At 34.9% G+C, this 23,417-nt stretch overlaps 1 long non-coding RNA gene across 3 annotated transcripts in view; it reads left to right on the top strand.

Annotated features, from left to right (window-relative positions):
* The first annotated feature begins 620 nt into the window (after positions 1 to 620).
* The window catches only part of LOC143258587 (uncharacterized), a 39,250-nt gene continuing 16,453 nt past the window's right edge, over positions 621 to 23,417 (top strand). The window contains exons 1-2 of one of the 3 annotated variants that reach the window (XR_013032399.1): positions 624 to 757; positions 13,106 to 13,244. This is a non-coding gene — a long non-coding RNA (uncharacterized LOC143258587). Of the gene's footprint in view, positions 758 to 13,105; positions 13,245 to 23,417 lie in introns of those variants that run through there. The other 2 variants (XR_013032398.1, XR_013032400.1) reach the window with 2 other exon arrangements.

The following is a 23,417-nucleotide window of genomic DNA, read 5'->3' as shown; positions in this document are numbered from 1 at the left end:
ATTATTACAGTAAGAATACCAATCCATATGTATGATTATTACAGTAAAAATACCAAACCATATGTATGAGACACTTATTTATTCATCTTGGAATTATTGCTTTTAGACTTATTGTTTGTATAAAACTAGTTGTTTCTAGGGTCGATGCACAAGAAAGAGACAAGGAGTTATTTACATCCCTAAATTGTAGCTAAAATCACAAGAAATATAAGACGTTGTGTTATTCAGTGTTAAACAGTGGAAAATACGACTGTTTATTCTCTCTCTACATTTATCAAATGATTATATTAATTGACAAACAGTATACAATTTTTAAACACCATCGTTTCAAGAAACCCTAAAATAACCACTTGCCCCTTACAATGAGACCCTAGAACCGCCTCTAGTTATTTTTTTAGAACGACGGTGACTCTTCGAAATCAGCTTTCATCACACTTACGAGTGCTAATTTGTTTTCAGCGCCATCTATATTTGTGTTTACTTCCAGCAGCGAACGCGGTATCAGGCATGCACGACCCTCGAAATGCTAAAAACATCCCACGGGGGAGCCGCACACGCTCGCCCACAGTCTCGAATTAAGTGTTTTCACTGTCCATTCCTGACGGCATAACTGCGCGAATGATGTGAGAAATGCACAACCGAACTGGCTGGAGCAAGTATCAGAGGATTTATTCTGGCGATCAACGTTTCAAGCTTCCGAAACCGGACAACCGGGTTACACTGTAACGACAGAAAATGAACCAGAAGGAGGATGAATGTAAGTCTTTGTATGATTGAAGAAAGTATTGTCAAACATTTGCAGGTCGAATACAAAGTACTTTAGCTCTTCTTCAGCTTGTATAGGGAGTATTTAGAATATTAGTTGAAACAGCTACAGTGCGTTTCAAACAAACTAAAACAGATATTTCTCTTCTGGCACCACGGGGCATCCGAATGGGAATTGTGTTCAACTATACTGTCTCTTTTTATTTCCTCCGTTCTTTCTCCCGAAGGAGAGTTCTAATTTAGGACTTACGTCTGTCAGACTGTGTTCTGCTATAAGCATGACTCAAGTTATTTTCTTTGTTGTTCTCAGCTTTCTCGTAGTATTTGTGTTTTAAAGCTCGTTCGTGAGTCGTCGCAAACCGTGTACGGTTAGTTGTATAAAATTAAAAACTAGACTTACGTGAGATAAGCCTACCATCAAGGGGAAAAAAATCTCTCGTTATGAGACATAAAACTGTTCCATACCAGTAAATAATATAACAATAATATACTTCATGTAAACATGTATGAGGACTCCTGAGTTCTAATAACAAAATTATATTCTACTTTTTAATTACAAATCTAATAATTTCTCTCTGTTGTACAAGCACTAGCGTGAACGCAATAAGGAAACGCAATTTTAAAGAGAACAATATGGAATTTTATGAAACATTACGAACATTTATTATCAGTTAATACTCGTGGAGCTATCATTTACTTATATAAATGAAGTAATATTAAATACATTCAAAATTGTTACAAACAATCGTTTTAAAATTAATGTAAGATCTGTTGGCAAGTTTTATGCTAAGGTTATGTAATACATGTATAAGTTTTACTTGCTTTCTTTTAGCGTAGCAAAGCTACACAATGGGATTGTGCGCTCTGTCCAATGCGGGAAATCGAACCCCACACGTTAGTGTTGCAGTTTTGCGAACTTACCTCTGAAACACCAGGTAGACATGCAGAATACATAAATGTAATAGGTTCTACATGGTGATGACTTTTTTAAACGACTAACCTCAAATTACGATAAACGTTGAATAAACGTTCATGAATATTCTGAGAAAGGTCCAGTACTCAGTCTGTCTAAGTAACCTATATATATATATAATGTTTTTCACCACGTTGTTGCACTTGGTGAATATCAGTCGTTCTTATTCTTGACTTTTGTCGACAATATATTGTAGCAGAGCTTCAAGTATTCCCTCTCCTTTTTTGAACTTCATGTGTTCCCCTCTCCTTTTTGAGCTTCAAGTATTCCCCTCCTCTTTTTTGAGCTTCATGTGTTCCCCTCCTCTCTTTTAAGCTTCAAGTATTCCCCTCCCCTTTTTTGAGCTTCATTTATTTCCCCTTTTTGAACTTCATGTGTTCCCCTCCTCTTTTTTAAGCTTCAAGTATTCCCCTCTCCCTTTTGAGCTTCAAGTATTCCCTCTCTCCTTTTTGAGCTTCATGTGTTCCCCCTTTTTGAGCTTCAAGTATTCCCCTCTCCTTTTTTGAGCTTCATGTGTTCCCCCTTTTTGAGCTTCAAGTATTCCCCTCCTCCTTTTTTGAGCTTCATGTGTTCCACTCCTTTTTTTTTCCTGCACCCAACTCATAAAGCATTTAAAAATAAACTAAAATAAGACAATCGTTGTTTTTATTTTATTACAAGTTACAGATTTTTACAGTATGGAAGAGTATTTGTTATAACAGGTACGACGTTTCGTTCACTGGTGCGATCATTCTCAAGTAGTCAAGTTTTAACACCAAGGGAGATGTTAAGTACAGCTCTTACTACACAGGGGAACAGTTATATCTATAGATAAATATACTGGTAAACAAGCATGTGTAGCTATGGTAGTGACCTTCTGGTATCGATAAAACCATGGTATATATGTTTATTGTTTGAGTTATAAATGAGTGGCAAATTTTTCATTATTTGTTGTTTTTTTTGTTTTCAATACGATCCTGGACCAAACTTGCCTGGTTTACGGATTGGAAGGTCCAAGATTCAAATCAGTGACATATCGTTGAAGATTGATGCATAGTGAAAGCCAATCAAATCTCACCATTCAGTTACGAGAAGTTGCTTGGACAGAGTATACTGCTGACTCATTGCTCTCTGATCGACAGCTCAAAACTAGATATGGTTATACCTGGACTTTGCAACCTTTCATCTAGCTCAAAACTAAATATGGTTATACCTGGACTTTGCAACCTTTCATCTAGCTCAAAACTAAATATGGTTATATCTGGACCGTGCAACTTTTTATCTGGCTCAAAACTAAATATGGTTATACCTGAACCATGCAACTTTTAATCTGGCTCAAAACTAAATATGGTTATACCTGAACCATGCAACTTTTAATCTGGCTCAAAACTAAATACGGTTATACCTGGACCTTGCAACTTTTCATTTGGTTTAAAATTAGATATGATTATAACTGGACCTGCAGCTTTTCATCAGGCTGTTTAACCTCTACGTCACATCATTTGCAGAAGGTTCGAAAATCCCACATACAAATAAAACGATGTATTAGCTTTAAATTTAGAAGAAAATCAAACGACCTTAGTCCTCCTGAGGGATATAAAACAAACAAACTTTCTATTTCAGATAACGTTTCGAAATTACTCTTCATCAGGACTAGTTGTATAGGAACTGTTCTTGTACTATTAACTCTGATGACGCAGCAATAAGGAATCGTTGACTAAAAGAAAGTATAATAGTATAAATATTTTTTTGCTTGTTTTAGAATTCCGCGCAAAGCTACACAAGGGCTATCTGCGCTAGCCGTCCCTAATTTAGCAGTGTAAGATTAGAGGGAAGGCAGCTAGTCATCACCACTCATCGCCAACTCTTGGGCTACTCTTTTACCAACTGATAGCGGGATTGACCAACACACTGTAACGCCCCCACAGCTGAAAGGGCGAGCGTGTTTGGTGTGGCAGGAATTCGAACTCACGACCCTCGGATGACGAGTCGAGTGCCTTAACCACCTGGCCATGTCGGGTTAATATAAGATATAAAATATAATAATATAAGATACAAAGATATAAGATATAAAATATAATAGTATAAGATACGAAGATATAAGATATAAAGTATAATAGTATAAGATATGAAGATATAAGATATAAAGTATAATAGTACAAGATATAAAGATATAAGTTATAAAGTATAATTGTATAAGGTATAAAGTATAATATAATTGTATATGGCTCCCCAGTGGCACTGCGGTATGTCTGGGAACTTACACAGCAAGAAACCGAGTTTCTATACCCTGGTGGCCAGAGTACAGATACCCCATTGTGTAACGTTGTGTTTAATTCCAAACATAGTTATTTATTATCTGGAGAATAAGGATCTTTTTATCTTCTTCTTCTCATTTTAGCGCCAAAATGCTTAAATACCTTCAGTGTGTACTATAAATCACGTATAAACTTTATTAAGCTTTCAAATACCAGAAGAATGTTGGACGGAGCTAACAAGTACGTCAATTGCACATCTTTTATCTGCTCTTTCTTTTTAATTCTGCAGCATTAATTCACGCGACCATAAAGTTCATTTTATAAACGTTCATATCAAGGTTTTCTGGGTATGTAATAAAAAACCCTTCTATTATGTTAGGAAAAAAAACTTGATAGTTTCTCTCGGGTTAAAAAACTCTTAACTGAAAACAAGAGTGAACTTCAATTGAAAATACTGACTGCGTTCTGCGCAAGCGCAAGGTCATTCTTTTACTGCCTTCATTTAGAACAGAAAGTGTATCTGTCTAGGAGTTTGTGTCTCTCTGTCTCACCAGTAGAATCATTCCACGCGCATAAACGAGTGGATCAAAAACAAAACCATCCTCGGAGTTAAATGATGACCGAATATTTCAGACGATATAATTATGTCGCTGTGATAACTCCGTGTAAGGAAAGTTTGTTTTTCTTTCGTTGGTTTTTAATTTCACCCAAAGCTACACGAGGGCTATTTAGGCTAGTCGTCCCTAATTTAGCAGTGTAAGAGTAGAGGGAAGGCCGCTAGTTATCACTACCCCACGCCAACTCTTGGGCTATTCTTTTACCAACGAATAGTGAAATTGGCCGTCACATCATAACACCCTCACAGCTGAGAGGGCGAGCATGGTCGGTGTGAGGACGATTCGAACCTGCGATGCTAATATTGAGAATCGAGCTCCCAAATCACCTGGCCATGCTGGGCCTATGTAAGGAAAGTCTCGCCGTAAACACATTTTTTTGTTGTTGTTGTTGTTGAACTGTCAAACTATCGATTTAATTATTTACCGTTCACTTTGGGTTAAACACTATTATTATATCGAGTGTTATTATGTTTTTGTCTGTTACAGCACACAGTGTAAAGAAACACCAACCACCATCACCCCCAATGTTAATGTAAGAGGTCAAAGCTTTAAACCTTGTGTTGGTTACGTCTTTTATTGGGGGAGGATCGCAATTTCGTCATAACGTTACTTAAATTTAAAAGTAATTTATATTAACTATAAATAAACCTGATTAAGTTTTTAATGTTTTTAAACATCTTAAAACTCCGACCTTAATATGTCGTAATCTAAACACCTTAACAATTCAACCCTATATTTTTGTAATTTAAATATTTTTCTCTAACGTAAATATTTTTCTCTAACGTAAAATCTCAGCCGCCTTGGCTAGCCCAAGTGGTTAAGACACTCGAATAGCTTTGCGCAAAATTCAAAACAAACCAAACTCTTTAAATGGTAATCTGAGGGTTGCGGGTTCGAATCCCCGTCACACCAAACACTTTCGCCCTTTCAGCCATGAGGGCGTTATAATGTGACGGTCAATTCCACTATTTGTTGGTAAAAGAGTAGCACAAGACTTGGCGGTGGGTGGTGATGACTAGCTGCCTTTCCTCTAGTCTTACACTGCTAAATTAGGGACGGCTAGCACAGATAGCCTTCATGTCGCTTTGCGCAAAATTCAAAAAACAAAAATAAACCCTCTAATGTAAGCATGTTTCCTAAAATCAAACATTTTTAATCCTGACCTTTCGAGTTAAACCCTTTCTCGTGATTTAAATCTTACCACGTTGTCTAAATATAACGATTAATAATTCCTCTCAGGAATTATGACGGCATTTTAAACACTAATTCCTGATCCTGTGATCTAAACTCCATGAACTAAATAAATACCTTAACTAATGAATCTATGACCTAAACACCATCCCCATGATTCATGACTCTCAAGCCCGTAGGCAGAATGTTTTAAAGAGAAATTCTCATTTGTGAAATCAAAAGCCAATACGTATTATTCGAAGTACAACCAGCATGAAATGGGGATCTGGGGGACACACCCCCTGAAAATATGTAAAAAAAAATAGGTGCTGTGACATTAAATGTGGAAGCAATTTTCCTTGAAATATAATATAATTGCATGACTGTTCACGTAAAATCCACAAACAACATCCAGTGAAAAGTTAACAAATATTTATACGTACGTTTGACTTGTTTTAAAATCATATTTTAAAACAAGTGGCCTGCATTGGTGTTTGTGTATTGTTGGATTCACAGCAGGCTTAATTACTACGAATCAAGTCTGTGTTTCTATCCTGTTTATTTGTCTTTTCTCAAGTGTGGAAGATATAATAATTGAAACTTCTCACTCTCAGACTGTAGTTAGAAGGTTCATTAAACCATATAGCTCCTCTCAAGATTGCCTATCTTAAAATAATAACGGTTAACACGTCTTATCGTCACCTCTTAGCCAACGATATAACGGTACAGTTATTATCATCAACTCTTAGCATAGGATATAATAGAACACTTCTTAACGTTACGTCTTAGCCTAAGATAAAACATAACAACTTTCATTGTCACGCCTGAGCCTAACATATGTAGTGTAAATTCTCGTCCACTTTTGGTGAGGTAATATCTTCTTATGTCCACCACCGAAGGTGGACAGTGGTTATGTTTCTCCCCTGTGTGTCTATATGTTTGCTTGTGTGTATGTGCATTCATCAGCAAGATTTCTCAGAAACGGCTGAATGGATTTGAAAGGGAATTGGTATACGTTTGCACTATGATTCAATTTAGAAGTGATTAGTTTTTGGATGGTCAGGGATCAAAGATCAGGTTCATAACAAGGTCACGGAAAACGCATCTATTAATATAAGAGATCGATTTTACACAATATTTTTTCTCCATAGCACAACTGGAAATGATTGGATTTTGATAAGCCATGGTGGACATATGTACATTATTATTTCCTATTGTCCTAACAAAAATTTTGTGTGCCTAGACAATAGATATACGGACACATTTTTCTTTTTTTTTTGGGTAGAATATGATCAAAGTTACGTGTTGGAAGTATGCACTGTATTGAGCGCCCTCTTGTTGTTGTTTTGCTTTTCGTTTACATCACGTTTCGCTCAAACAGATGTAGTAGTTATGTCTGATAGTTGGAAGTAAACATATAGCCCTTATTATTTGACATATTTGCTAGTTTGTTTTTCATGAACAAATAGAATGTTTCGAAAAACTCGGGAAAATAATAAACTGATGGATCATATACAAGTTTGTAACTTAATACCAAACAAGATTAATTAACACCATCGTACATTTTATTATTATGCTCTTCCTTTAATAGTATGATTAATATCAAATTTCGAAACCAACGGACGATATGCCATCCATATTTGGAAATGTTGGACCGACAGGGATAACCTACTTCTCACTGACATCTTGATTTCGAACAAACCATCGAAGCTCTAATTTTATTACAGTATATTTTAGCGATGCTATATCCTGAGTTCCCGAGAACCACAACTGTCCCTTGTACTCTGATTTCTGGCCCGTAACACTCGTTAATATATGAGAACAGTTTAGCAACGGGAGTTTTTGTTTTTATTTTTGAATTCATTGAATGAATATATACAATAAACTACCTACTGGCAAGGATGCATTTCCCTCCCGTAGCATTCTTGTTATTGAACAACGTTATTCAATCAAACCCAACTCCCAGGGGTGCAGTGGTATGTCTGCGGACTTCTACTGCTGGGTTTCGATACCCGTGATGGGCAGAGCAAATAAAGCCCTTTGTGCAGTTTTGTGATTAATAAAAGACAACAACAACTTCATTTATACCTCTAATACCCCCCTTTCTCAATCACTGTCTACCTATTCATAATAATGAAGCGGTTCTCGACAAAACACAATTAGAAACTGGAGAGTGATATGATTTTTGTTGCAACGGACAAAATAACTGTTATTGTTATGAGTTTCAAATTATCTAGAAACCGACAACGCCTCAATCTGTCACGCACAAAAGTTAAATGTAAAATTGAATGTATTAAACAATATCTATCCCCATAAAAAACTCACGAGTTGCTGGTTTCTTTCATCTCATTGAGCTAATCTGATTCGATGTAGAATGGTTTAGAAATGTAATAATCTGCTGGTTATGATAACAGTGTTCTTATGTAAAGAGAAGAAACATATAATTTCTAGTCTTATAACACTGACATTTGGTACGTGACTCTCAGCCAGTTTAAAGGCTTTTATGAGTTAAATATAAACATCGATAATGCCGAGGAACCCACTTGAAGTACATATACATATATAGCAGAGACGACTGATATGGGTATTTACAATTTGTATTTAAAACACAAAACAAGTAACTACGTTTCGACCTCCTTAAACCGATGGTGGCCGAAGAAAGTCGAAACGTTGCTACTCGTTTTATATTTATATATAAAAGCTTTAATTATTTATATCAGCCGTCTATACTTAGTATATAAATATAAATATGTTCTCACCCAGCTCGCTAACCCTACTTAAACACTTACTACCTTATCAACTGTTACTACATGAGGTAACTGACTCTTAAGTGTCCATATTTATTTTTATGCATGATTTGTTCAAGCATAAATGTTATATCAATAAAGGTTAAAAAGATAGTTTATCACTTTTAAGCCTAAACTTAGAAAAGGCGAATGATTCACTTTGGAAAAGTCAAAATTTGCGAAAACTGATGTTTTGTTATAATCAATCCTGGTAATAAAATATGATTTTTACTGATGACTTATTTTAAACTCTTTTTTCATATATTAAACCTTTTAAGATTTAGCAAAGTTCATGAATTTCAGTTCGACATACTTGTGCGTATAAGCAAAGGAAACTAAAGGTGTGGCTATTGCTTTCCGACGGTTCTGTCAACAAGAGGAAATGTCAAAAACTTCAAACTATAATGAGTAAAAAATTCAAATTATGTTCTAAAATGTTTACAAAAACTACAACCTACTTACTGATCTAGAAAGTGAAGAATCATTTTAAGAAAGTATTAGCCTAACTTTGGTGGTGCAGTGTCTACATGAAACACTCATCTTTGAAAACGCGCAAGTTGATAGATTTGTTTGTTTGTTTTTTCATTTCGCGCAAAGCTACACGAAGGCTATCTGCACAGCCATCTCTAATTTAGCAGTGTAAGACTAGAGGGAAGGCAGCTAGTCATCACCACCCATCGCCAATTCTTGGGTTACTCTTTTACCAACTAACAGTGGGATTGACTGTCATATTATAACGCCCCCACAGCTGAAAGGCCGAGCATGTTTGGTGCGACAGGGATTCGAACCCGCCACCCTCAGATTACGAGTCGAACGCCTTAGCACACCTGGCCATGCTAGCCCAAATTAACAGAAGTGAGAGAGATTGTAAAATTCATGTAACCATCAGTCGAAAAGAGAAATAACAAACTACGTTACTATTCAAGAGATTGAGCTCGTGCTTTAGAGATGAGTGATTTGAGGAATTGGGAAAACACTGTTCATTAACGATTTATTGGTGATTTTGAGGAAGAACAAACTGCTGATGAAACACTATCATAGCCAAAAGAGATCAGTATATTGATTTAATCACATATAAATATTTACTGTTATAATATCATACTGCTTGAGAAACACACAATAGGCTAAGACGGTTGTGTGTGTAATTTTTTTTTTCTTTCATCATGATTGAGAATATGTGATAAATGTGTTTGTTTGTCTTATGAGTGTTAATACTGTCATGTTAAATGTGATTTATGTTTGTCTCTGGTCAGGGGCGGTCTTAGTCTTATGAAGCCATGGGCAGAATTCAGTAAATGGGGCCCATAACGATAAGAAAACTCAGAAATAGACTAAAAAGCATAGCATCTGGCCTTTCCTTGTATGAGACCCCAGATAAATGTATAGTTTGCCCAACAAATAAGACAGGTTATGTCTCTAGTGAGTAAAATAGAAGATTTAAAAAAACAGACTGAGTGTCGATTTATTTGTAATGTTCGAAATATCCACCATCCCAACTTTCGTTCAGAGCAACATTCTTTGTGATTAGGAGTCGAATAAAATGGTTGTACTGATTATGAGAAAAAAGCTCGATTTTATTTCACAAAGTTTAGACAAAAAGGGAAAGTCTGTGACTGTAGTTTCCAAAGTTAATGTGTTTTCATGGCTGTTATAGATTACTCTACATAAAGTCCTATCTACAACGGTAGTAGTAACTTCTTTGTAGAACTTATTTTCATAGAAGATGGAGGTTGATCTTTTCAGAGGTTGGCACATTTTCCTTTAATATCCTTAACTGCCGCTTGAACTGAGCGTTACAAGCTTCCTTTTATTACTCAGTGCTTTGTTTCTTTATTAATTTTGTGTAACACTGCTAAATTAGGGATGGCTAGAGGGAAGGTCGCTAATCATCACCATCCACCGCCAACGCTTTGGTTACTCTTTTACCAACTAATAGTAGGATTGATCGTAAATTATAACGCTCCCCCGGCTGAAAGATGGAATGTGTTTGGTATGACGGAGATTCGAATCTGCGATCCTTAAACTGTGAATAGAGCGCCCTAACCACGTGGCCATGCCGGACCACACTCAGTGTACTATTATATCACAATCTCCATTTTAGAAACAAGCTGATTATTGTATAAAGGTATAACGTTAGATATTAAAGATATTCAGAAAGTAGCTAAGTAGATTTCGAACTACAGCCTGTTTTCCATGGGATAGAGGTAAGTTTACAGATTTACAACACTAAAATGGGGAATTTAATTACCCTCGGTGGACATAGCAGATAGCCCAATGCGGTTTTGCTATAAAAATAACAAAATACAAACTATACTCTTGTTACTATATGACTGTGTTTGTCAGCTAGATGTCAGACCACAAAATAACAAAATACAAACTATACTCTTGTTACTATATGACTGTGTTTGTCAGCTAGATGTCAGACCACAAAATAACAAAATACAAACTATACTCTTGTTACTATATGACTGTCTTTGCCAGCTAGATGTCAGACCGCAAAATAACAAAATACAAACTATACTCTTGTTACTATATGACTGTGTTTGTCAGCTAGATGTCAGACCACAAAATAACAAAATACAAACTATACTCTTGTTACTATATGACTGTGTTTGTCAGCTAGATGTCAGACCACAAAATAACAAAATACAAACTATACTCTTGTTACTATATGACTGTGTTTGTCAGCTAGATGTCAGACCACAAAATAACAAAATACAAACTATACTCTTGTTACTATATGACTGTGTTTGTCAGCTAGATGTCAGACCACAAAATAACAAAATACAAACTATACTCTTGTTAATATATGACTGTGTTTGTCAGCTAGATGTCAGACCACAAAATAACAAAATACAAACTATACTCTAGTTACTATATGACTGTGTTTGTCAGCTAGATGTCAGACCACAAAATAACAAAATACAAACTATACTCTTGTTACTATATGACTGTGTTTGTCAGCTAGATGTCAGACCACAAAATAACAAAATACAAACTATACTCTTGTTACTATATGACTGTGTTTGTCAGCTAGATGTCAGACCACAAAATAACAAAATACAAACTATACTCTTGTTACTATATGACTGTGTTTGTCAGCTAGATGTCAGACCACAAAATAACAAAATACAAACTATACTCTTGTTACTATATGACTGTGTTTGTCAGCTAGATGTCAGACCACAAAATAACAAAATACAAACTATACTCTTGTTACTATATGACTGTGTTTGTCAGCTAGATGTCAGACCACAAAATAACAAAATACAAACTATACTCGTGTTACTATATGACTGTGTTTGTCAGCTAGATGTCAGACCACAAAATAACAAAATACAAACTATACTCGTGTTACTATATGACTGTGTTTGTCAGCTAGATGTCAGACCACAAAATAACAAAATACAAACTATACTCTTGTTACTATATGACTGTGTTTGTCAGCTAGATGTCAGACCACAAAATAACAAAATACAAACTATACTCTTGTTACTATATGACTGTCTTTGCCAGCTAGATGTCAGACCACAAAATAACAAAATACAAACTATACTCTTGTTACTATATGACTGTGTTTGTCAGCTAGATGTCAGACCACAAAATAACAAAATACAAACTATACTCTTGTTACTATATGACTGTGTTTGTCAGCTAGATGTCAGACCACAAAATAACAAAATACAAACTATACTCTTGTTACTATATGACTGTGTTTGTCAGCTAGATGTCAGACCACAAAATAACAAAATACAAACTATACTCTTGTTACTATATGACTGTGTTTGTCAGCCAGATGTCAGACCACAAAATAACAAAATACAAACTATACTCTTGTTACTATATGACTGTGTTTGTCAGCTAGATGTCAGACCACAAAATAACAAAATACAAACTATACTCTTGTTACTATATGACTGTGTTTGTCAGCTAGATGTCAGACCACAAAATAACAAAATACAAACTATACTCTTGTTACTATATGACTGTGTTTGTCAGCTAGATGTCAGACCACAAAATTGTTATTATTAACCTACCCACGACCCGCAAAATATTTGTGGTAATGCTCATACCCTTAGCTTGAAATTTTTCTTGTTCTGTTGTTTTCACGCCTGCCATTGAAGCTACGCTTTCTTGTGCGTATTACGTTGCAATAAATTAACATTTTCGAACCTTCTGTGTTTGCGTTACTTAAAGTTCCTCTGAAACTGAAGTTCTTAATATTGGCTAAGATTATATTCTTTTTTATCTATTTTTCATTCGCTCACAAGAGACACCTGCGAGCATTAAGTATAAAATGAAGTATTTTAAAAACTGAATTAAAATCTGATTGACTTGATCTATTTGTTCCGGAATTTGCCCGTAAAGCTTCGCGTACCCCGTCCATAATTTTGAACTGTGGAAAGACAACTAGTCAACATCGACCACCGGTGGCTTTTTCTACTGCTGTTTGGCCTAATAGTGAGATTTGACTGTCACCCTTATAACGCAACCACGACTGTAAAATGCGGAATGCAACTGCACTCGCCATTAATTTTTGTTATTGTTGTTTTGCAGTAAAGGGACACGAACCAGGGATACTCAACTAACACTGGGCCACGCTCAGTACCTGGATAAAGAAAGTGTAGGCACTTATCTGCTCATCTACCGAAACAAGAACTCTCGTTTTCCTTCCATAATTCATCATAAAAGCGGGTTTATCTGTGCGGCATCCCTCGCTTGGCACTAATCTTAACTCCACATAACACAGCAGCTGGTACCGCTTCCAAGAATAATTACGTCCTTGAAGACAAAAGTTCGCTGTTAAGCCTAAAGAGATCTACTGTTTTATACTGCTGTTTTATTCTATGTGAACATGATCTGAGAAAATAAACGTTGCGTTCATTCGTTGACGGACGAACGCAATCGTAGAAAGCACCAGATAAACACAGCAAGAGAAATATGTTTGTATCAGGTTTTCTTAATCACGTATGATTGAAATATACTTCATAATATATTTTAAATAGACATATTATAGCCTATTTCCTGTCTACTCTGTTTTCATGTATTTTATTCTAGTTTATTTCTGTGCATGAAAAGTTCAAAGTACTGGTTTCTTTTGTTAGCACATGTTTGGAGGTGCTTTAACTCCGAGTTTAATGTTAATATACATTTTTACTTCCTCTGAAAAGGACGTGCTTTGCAGTTTTTCTAACTAAGAAAACCCTTACTTAGGTTTACTACTGGTTTATTTCAAACTTCCTCAATTTTATTTTCATTATTTTTAAATGTACGAAGGTTGATGTGCTATATTAGTGTTGAAACATCATCACTTTTATGTTGCTTCATCCGGTTACGCTCTGTCTGATGACCATGCGTCTTGGCATTAACGTTGCAGCGTAGTTTTCATTGTAAAAGGCTCCACTGTAGTTTACCAGGCCTGAAACATACCCTTCTCTCTATTGCTTTTCATAATCCACATAGTGTATAAGGACGACAGATTCCCAGAGCCTGTTTAAAAAGTCCTTTCTCACAAAATCCAACTTGACTGGTAAGTCTTTGAATGAAAATACCATAAATACTCATTTCACTCTATAGCTGCTTGAGTTACGCAACACTTGCGCAGATATGTTGTTTAATAAAATTGTGGATACGTGGCTTGTGTCGCTTTCCAAGAGAAAGATATATTTTGATTATGTTGTAACATTTGCCACTGACCTTTGTGTTCGTGGATTTCCACTTGTTACAAGCCATACTTTACTTGACATAGTTGAAATACGACTCGTTGCAAGTATCTTTATGAGTGGTCTTGATACCCCACGTTGATCCGTATTCATTTGTTTTTAATACCATTAAATGCAAGAAATGTTCTCGTCTACTTAATTATGGATATTTTATCTGAACACTTCTTTATTGTCTGAGCCTATAAATATTTTGCCTCAAAAACAACTTATTTTCAGTGGTATCTCACTACCAACAAGTCAATCAAGAGCACCAAAGTACAGTTATAATATATCCCATTCCACGATTGTGGTATTCACGTGACTTGCTAAGTTACAAATTAAGAATTGTTTTAATGTAACGTACTCAACCATCTATATCTCCTAAAATGCTTTATTATTTTATTTTAATAATATTTGTCTACTTTGTTGTTGTTTTTCAAAAGACTATTACAATTTAGAAAATCCTTCACTTGTAAATCAATAACAGATTACTGTTACACAGTTTGAGGTTAAATACGAGGTGAGTTTTAACAAGTTTAGCTACATATTATAAGGCTTAAATGTGGCAGTTTAACTAATTCTTCACAGTATTTCGAACTAGTAATGCAAAAAATACATATACCATTTTATAAGTGAACGCAAACATTTTATACATTACCATTAATTACAAAATGCAAGTTCCGGTTTCCCAACAAAGCTTTAACAAAGATAACTTAGAGAATGCGAACTCATTGTTTGTAATATATACTTGAAAATGTTTTTTCAATAATTCCTAAACAGACAAAAAAAATTAAGAAGCATTATCCCACAATAATACTTTTGTAATTAATATTTTGAAGTTTTCAGTTGTGTTTGCTGTAATAATAATTAATAGTTAGTTAGTTTTGAAATTAAGCACAAAACTACACAATGGGTGGCCCCTGCTAGTACAGTGGTAAGTCTAGGGATTTAAAACGCTAAAATCAGGGGTTCGAACCCCTCGGTGGGCTAAGCAGATAGCCCGATGTGGCTTTGCTATAAGAAAAACACACACACACACACACAATGGGCTATCTGTGCTCCGCCCACAACAAGTATCGAAACCTGGTTTCTAGCGTTGTAAGTCTGCAGGCGTACTGCTGTGCTAATACTTAATGGCTCTAAAAACAAATAACACGAGTAGACAAAGTTTTTCATGATTCATTTTTAAAGTGTTAATAGGTCCGAAAAGAGACCCTAGCATGACCTAGTGGATATGTGGATATGGTGCTGGACGCTTTGTCAAATATTCTCGTATTTTCAGTTGTGAGGACGTTATTTTGTGACAGTCAATCCCACTTTTCGTTGATAAAGAACGGCTTAAGAGTTGGCGATGGGTGATGTTGACCGTATTCCTTCCATTTAGTTTATCAATTTGAAATTAGGGAAAGCCCTAGTGGCACCTTGCATAAAACTCTGAAACGAACGCAACAGAGCAAGATAAGATTTATATATAAGACATATGGGAGAAATACTAGTTCTTGTTGGCCCGACATGGCCTAAGATAGGAGTGTTAACGGAAAACGCATAAAGATAGGATCGTACATGAATACATATCTGTTGTTGTTCAGTTTATATTTATTGCTTTATATATCTATTATATACCTGCATAATTTTATTATACAGGTATATAATAGATATATAATAAATAAATGGATTTGCACTGAATTGAATATCTCTTCTTTAACACTTCTTATACAAATGGCAACTGTCAAAAGACACTCATTCTGTAATGATCTTTTCATGCGTTAAATGAAATGACAAGGAATTGTGGCATCCAATGGGAAAAATCACCGCGTTTACTTAGTGAATCGGAGCGTTCTGTTGTGCTGGATACACCAATTGCATCGAAATTCAAACATTTTTGCCAACAATGCATTACAGTCAGTATGTTTAATTAAAAACAAACGCAGTGCAATTTTCCTTATTGAAATAATACATTGTAAACGGTTTTAAACGGTCCATTTGATAATCACATTGCTTTTAAGCTATAGAAAAGAAAATTTGGGGAGATGTATATTTCTTATTAAAATTAACAAATCTCACTATTCGGTTCATCAAGAGTAACCCTGATATTTGTGGTGTGATTTATTAACCAGTTTCCTTCCTTCTAATCTACTGATTTAAAATTAGGGATGGTTATTCACAGATATGACTTAGATGTGACTTAGCTCGAATATTTTGAACTAAGTAAGTCATTACTTAGAAAAAACGAAAAGAATTTTAATCAATACCAACATGAAAAGTTACCAAAAATCTGAAGAAAAAAACACATTTTTTTTTGTATGGTTACTCTCAACTGAATTGTATGGACATTCTTATTACTAAAACTATTCAAGTTCCCCACTGGTACAGCGGTAAGTCTACGGATTTACAACGCTAAAATCAGCGGTTCGATGTCTCCTCGGTAGACTCAGCAGATAGCCCGATGTGGCTTTGCTATAAATAAACACACAAATTATTCAGTTTGTTTCATACCGAATGATGTACTTTAGACTAAAGGTAAATGTTTTTTTACTTACCAATGTATTTCATACTATACAGCTGTATCGCTATATCAATAACTCACTTCTTTTCCAATACATATAACAACGTTATACAAAACTTTTGTACGCTTTACATGAAAAAATACAACCAGTTAACCCAGTGTAGAGTCCCCGGATTCTATTTTATAATTGCAGAACGAAATATCTTGTTTAATGTGGGTATTGCTTATGTTCAGTTTGTGTTTCAAAATTGAACATTTCGTGTGATGTGGAGATCGTCTGTAAAATAAGGGCCGTCCTTTAATAAAATAGTATTTACACTGTTTGATGCCACACGTAAATTGTGTAACAGTTTGTAACTGTAAAATAAGGACCGTCCTTTAGTAAAATGGTATTTATAATGTCTGATGCCACACGTAAATTGTGTAGCATTTTGTAACAAGGTGATTTAGCGAATGCTATGCGTGAAGTCATCGTATTTTTGCACACGTGTTTTATATTTTGTTCCTGCCAATGGAAAACAGTTCGTTTTCTATTTATGCTTGTTTACAAAAAATGGATAAATTGGAATGAAAGATTAGCTATTAAAATTTTTATTTCAGAAAATGTTTAAAAATTGACTTTAACACACATTTTCAATATTTAATGTTGAACAGATTAGATTGAACTAACAGTTTTAAGATGTAACGAGGAATGGGAAAAATTAGAAAAGTTTTGAGACGAAATCGAAGAAAAGAGCACTTTGTCCTTTGAACTTCACACAAGAACTAATTCTGTTTAACAGCAAATATAAATCGTCTCTTTCAGAAAGGAATTATCACGTGACACGCAGAGCTAAATGCACGTGCTCTGTTCTTTGAGATCAGGACAGCTTTGACATGTCAAACATTCAAACAGTCATTCATGTCAAGCACACAGAAGTGTTATATATATATAAAATATTCTATAGTGTTAAAACAAACATAAAAAGTGTGTATATCTAGAACACTTTATACCATCTTTTGTTTTTTAATTTTAAAGAAACAACCTCAGAAAATTAGTGGTATAATATATATAGTACGAGCAAATACAACTAAAAAAAACTATAGGAAGTGAGAATAGCAGAATTTATCTTATTGTGAAATGTATATGAGAAAGTTTATGCACACACAGCGCCGTCTATGAAAGTTAAAGTTAAACCTTTCCTCACGAACTTGATGTGATGTACAGAAATAGAAATTTAAAATTTGCAGTCTGCCGGTAGGACAGCGGAAAGTTGATGGACTCATAACGTTAAAGTCCGGGATTTGATTCCCCGCAGTGGATGCAGAAGCTAATTCAATGTGTTGATCAAATAAACAAGCAATTAAAATTTTCAACTTAAGAGTAACTATAGATGTTCAAACAGAGTTTCATTTATTGTGGGTAACCGAATTTGGAAAGTCAGTTGCTCTTAATGTAATAGAATAAAAGTAAAATACAAATAATTAATATAATAAAAGCTATCAGGCTGATTATTAAAACAAACCATTTAATGTTTAAGAAAGATGTATGTCTTATACATGACGCTTTAGGCCTAATGATAATTAAATATCTTTATAGGTAACGTATCGTAAACTTAAAGGTACGAGAGTAATATATTTTTAACGTGGTTTAGTTGTTTATCTCCCACTAAATAGGTAAGAAACGTCTAAGCGATCGACTAGGTAAAAGGTAGGTAAGTAGTCAGTGACACCTTCCTATATATTTTGGGCTCCCCTGGTTTAGTGGAATAACGGAATTTGACTGTCAATCTTACAGAGTACCACTGGCCTCAAAGTGCAAAAAGTGTTTTTGAGATAGTGAGCCTCAAACCATGAGTCCTCTGATTCATATTCGAGGTATACTTACTATTAGGCAATGCACAAACTTACTGTTATGACAAACGAATAGTAATAGGCTGATTAACCGAGTAATTGCGTGTGTATTCATGATTCCTAAAAATCGCATATTTTTCAATGGAAAGCTGTGGGCTCGAGACTGACACCCACAAGAGTTTAAACGTCTCTGTTGTCGGAAATATATTGATAACACATAACCATCTTTAACAACACTCACTAAGTTTCCTGAAAGTCACTTTGGAACGTTACTAGAATCATAGACATTTATTATTGGACGCTTTAATTACTAATAATGATGGGCAGTTTAAATAAAACATTTATAGGTTTGTATTTCAACATTACAAGCTTCGTTTCAAATATATTTAAAGAAAAGTTGGTCAAAAATCACAATTCATTTTTCGTATGAAACATCTGGCGAATGAGTTTTTACATGAATAATTTAATAACATCAAAGAATTCATATGTAAAAATGATTTTCCGATTTTCCATTTTTAAGAATTTAAAGAAGCGAAGTGTTAGTATACTATGTACAGTTAACATGCCATAATGTCGTTTCGTCGTCAGTCTACCCTACTCGAATAAATATTCTTTAATCGTCAAAAATCAGTTGAAAAATATCATTCGAAGGGTGTATCCGTAGATACAGCTAAGATGTGTGTTTAAATCCAATTGTCGCCTAGAGCTGTTCAAGGAGAAGAGACGGATACTTATTCCAGTTATGGAGCAGCACAGCTTTAAGGCTTCTGTATGAGCTACCAATCAAGAGGCGCCACTCGTTCGGGTTGCAGGCAATTCCAATTGCCTCGCACAGACCGGATGCAATATGGCAGAAGAGCCCATCTTGACGAGTGAAGAAGCTTGAAAAATGTCGGTGACGCTTCCTCTGACTTGCAACTTGCACACTTTCATCCAACAAATCCCACTCCTTGAGCCAACATGTTAAAAGCTTGGCATTCGACTTTGTTAGACCAAGAACTCTAATCAAGTCATCAAGGTCTCTTTGGTTGGTGTAGTATGAGTTTCTATCACCAGCTATACCTCTGAAGTTATAATCTGGATCTTCATCGTCTACCTCCTCTTCTGATTTGCTGCTCTCTTCTGAAGATGGCTGCTTTCTCTCTGGCAGAGTGGGTACAGAGAGCTCAGGGCAGTTTGGCACTGGGACGATGAACGATGGAAGGTCCAGATACATGATTGCAGATGCATTTTTGCCAGCCCGACGTTTGGAAGGACTCACCATGCAGAAGTAGCAATTGCTTGAGTGGTCAGTGGGTTCACGCCAAATTCTTGGAACTTCCTGACTCTCTTTTCCCTTTGTACCTCCTGCAAAAAGCGCAAAATAAAATTATTATTATGAAGAATAAATTAATTTCATTCACAACTAATGTGTAAGACATTCATGCAAAATATTTTATATGTGATATTTTTTCTATACTATTGGAAATTGAAAAATAAATTAAAAGATGTTTAAATTTTAAAAGGTCTAAAAGTTGTATAATATAAAATATTACTATTCAAGCAAGAAAAAATTGTCCGTCTCACCTTCTACAGTTGTTTTCCAGTGCTCGCAGGTAAAATGAGGTGCCTAGGGTTTGTCTTGATCCCCGACAGGCATGCCGAAATATGCCTTGTAGACTTTATACATTTTAGCAGATGTTGTCGCAGGATGCATTTTCACTCTTGTCTTGATAAATTGGCCACATACATAGTAGAATGCGTCTTGGAGAATGCTTGCAGCTTCTTGATGCCATCTTTAATAAAATCAGATAGGTCTGTATGTTCACTTAGGCAGCTAAAGCTGAACTGAAGTTGTGAGTAGTGAGCCCCTGTATAAATATTACTATGGAAAGTTCTAGAAAATTCTAAAAGGTTCTTGAAAATTCTCGTAAGTTCTACAACATTCTAGAAAGTTCTTGAAAATTCTTGTAAGTTCGAGAAAATTCTCTATTAGCTACTAACCACTGAATCTACCTGGAATGTTATGGAAAATTGGTAAATTTAAAAATTTCATTACCCAGGTCACAAAAGCAAAGTTTGAAGAGAAAAATAGGTCTTTTCCATTGCATAGGCAATTGGGAAATAACACTTTCTGCCCAGGAACAAGAAAAAGTTAACATTTTTGTTACATAGTGTTACCACTGAAATAAAACGGATTTATTACAGTGAATGTAAAACCAGATAATCAAAGGAACAATACTATAAAGAGATATCAGTTATGTTTGACGTCATCGTCTATAATCAATTCTGTGAAAATAATGGACAAAACGTTTTATCAAGATTTGTTGTGTGTGTAAAGTTTACATAAAATATCTATCTGCTACGATGTTGAGGAAGACAAAAGCACGTGCACAGTGCAGGAAAACAAATATATGAATGTTTTATTTTAATGACAAAAAATGGATAATTTTATGCACATTTTATCTACGTACTATAGAAAAGTTATTTATTACAGAACACGGTAGCCGTATTCGTTTTAAATGTACTTCATTACAACTTTCTATTCACTGTTATCATCCCTAAAAAAAAGGTTTTCTTGTAATTTCAGTGTAAAAAATTGTTCTTAAATCAGAGTTCTAGTTTTAACTCGTTGTCTAATACATCGATACGATTACGTAATCTTACTGTTACAGAGTTCAGTAACCCTATACTTACGTGTACTGTTTGATCTGAATGAATGGAACCTCTGTCGTGAACAGAGTATTCACTCGTCAGTATAATAAAACTGTCGTTTGCCTAACGATATCAGTGACAGTGGTGCTATCCAACTGATTAAACAATGTATTCTAATCATCATAAATAGTACAGTTTGAGCATTACAGTTAATTAGGTATGCTCATTACTAGGTGTCTATATATATATATATATACGATTAGTTGAGAACCGTGTAGTTAGATCGCTTTGATCGGAAGTTACACCCGATGAAAGATCAGTTTCAATTTGTCATATGAAAGTTTAGACTAAGCCATAATAAAGTAAACTTTTAGTGGAGTGGAAGGTGTACAGTATTTGTAAATGGCTTATATAAATAGTATTCAAACCACTGTTGTGTTTTATGTATTCCAGCCAACCTGATGAGCTCTGAATTAAGCAAAAGGCACTGTCCACTATGATAGAGCAAGTACATATAATTTAAAATAGTAATTGTTAAAGCAATGCTAATTACATGAAACCAAAATTGAAAATTAACTGCTCTGTTTATTATTCCACAATTTTAAAGGTAAGTTGAGGAAATGGACAGCAAGATATACAGGTAATGAAAGTATCGTATGTAAAAAGACATCAATCAGACGCATCAATCAGAAGTAAATCACTTAAATTTGTCGATATTTCGACATTTTATTAGATTATACAATTCGATAAATTTGTTTCATATAATTCACGTGTTTGTATATCTATATGTATATCGGATGTTCAGTTCAGGTTTGCAGAGTAACATTGTCTCACTTTTAAAACAAATTGTGAAACTAGAATATTATTAGACTATAAAACAAAATTTTTCCTCTACTGCCTACGGTGAAAATATATATGGATCAAACCGTTTACAACCCAGTTTTCAACTGTAATTGGTTTTCCAGCCATCACATTATTGAATTGTACAATTGTAGGATAGTTTCTTTTATGGGTATCTATTACTATATAATATAGTTATAGAAAAGTCTCTTTTAAGAGACCAATGGTGGATGGTATGGTTGGAGGACAGTTTCTTTTAGGTGTACCATTACTAGATGTTATAGTTTTAGAAATGTTTTGGAAAGAATTGTTGATAAAAACATTTCAGTTATGTATTTATTCGCTCTATCGAATCAGATTTAGGTGGAAACTATACCCGCGCCTGATAAGTAACACGTTACAACTGAAATTATTGTTGCAATATTTATTCAAAAGAACTAAATTAACTCAGTTCAATCTGAAAGTAGTACAATATCCTGAAATATCTAAACATGAATTTTTAACTAAATCTCAGTTCACCCTGAGCAAGAAATAACTTTTAATCACGTTTATTGTTCCAACAAATGTTACGTTTCAAGTGGTGTAGAAAGCGGAGGGGATGAACACTTTTATGTCTGTCCAAATATAAATATGCATTAAGAAAATCACTCTCAGGAAAACTGGAAAATGGATAAAATCTAATCCAGAATCCAAAAGCTTTTAGGATCCTAAGACGAGCCTTGGACCCTGGGCATAATGGCCTTGCATCTTTTCTCTTTCTACAAGAATCTTCCTTATGAGGAAGTAAATTGAAGATCTGGATTCTTTGAAACCAGCTTAAAGATACCTTGGCAGAGTGTTTGTGCATTAAATATTTTAAGAGACAAAATCACCCTGGTGTGCTTTATATGATCGGAAACTTTCTGGGCCATACGAAAACGTAATTGCTAAAACGAAGAACAAGCATCACATCTCAGGAATTACACTTCAAGAATCGCTCATCCTATCTTTCAACTTCTATTTTAAGTGATTAATAGCTCAATTAATTCATTTCGTATTCGTAATCCGAGGGTCTCGGATTCGAATCCCCGTCACACCAAACATGCTCGCCCTTTCAGCTGTGGGGGCGTTATAATTTGACTGTCAATCCCACTATTCTTTGGTAAAAGAGTAGCCCAAGAATTAGCGGTGGGTGGTGATAGCTAGCTGCCTTCTCTCTAGTCTTACACTGCTAAATTATGAACGGCTAGCGCAGATAGTCCTCGTGTAGCTTTGCGCGAAATTTAAAAAACAACAACAATCTTTTCGTATCACCTGGGTACACTTCTTTCCCTTCTGATAAAGTTTTTACGTAGTTTCTGGGTACGACTTTCAG

Source organism: Tachypleus tridentatus, chromosome 8 (genome assembly GCF_004210375.1).
Source record: "Tachypleus tridentatus isolate NWPU-2018 chromosome 8, ASM421037v1, whole genome shotgun sequence".
NCBI lineage: Eukaryota > Metazoa > Arthropoda > Merostomata > Xiphosura > Limulidae > Tachypleus > Tachypleus tridentatus.
The sequence above is the reverse complement of the archived record's forward strand: the minus strand, read 5'-3'. Positions and strand labels throughout refer to the sequence as shown.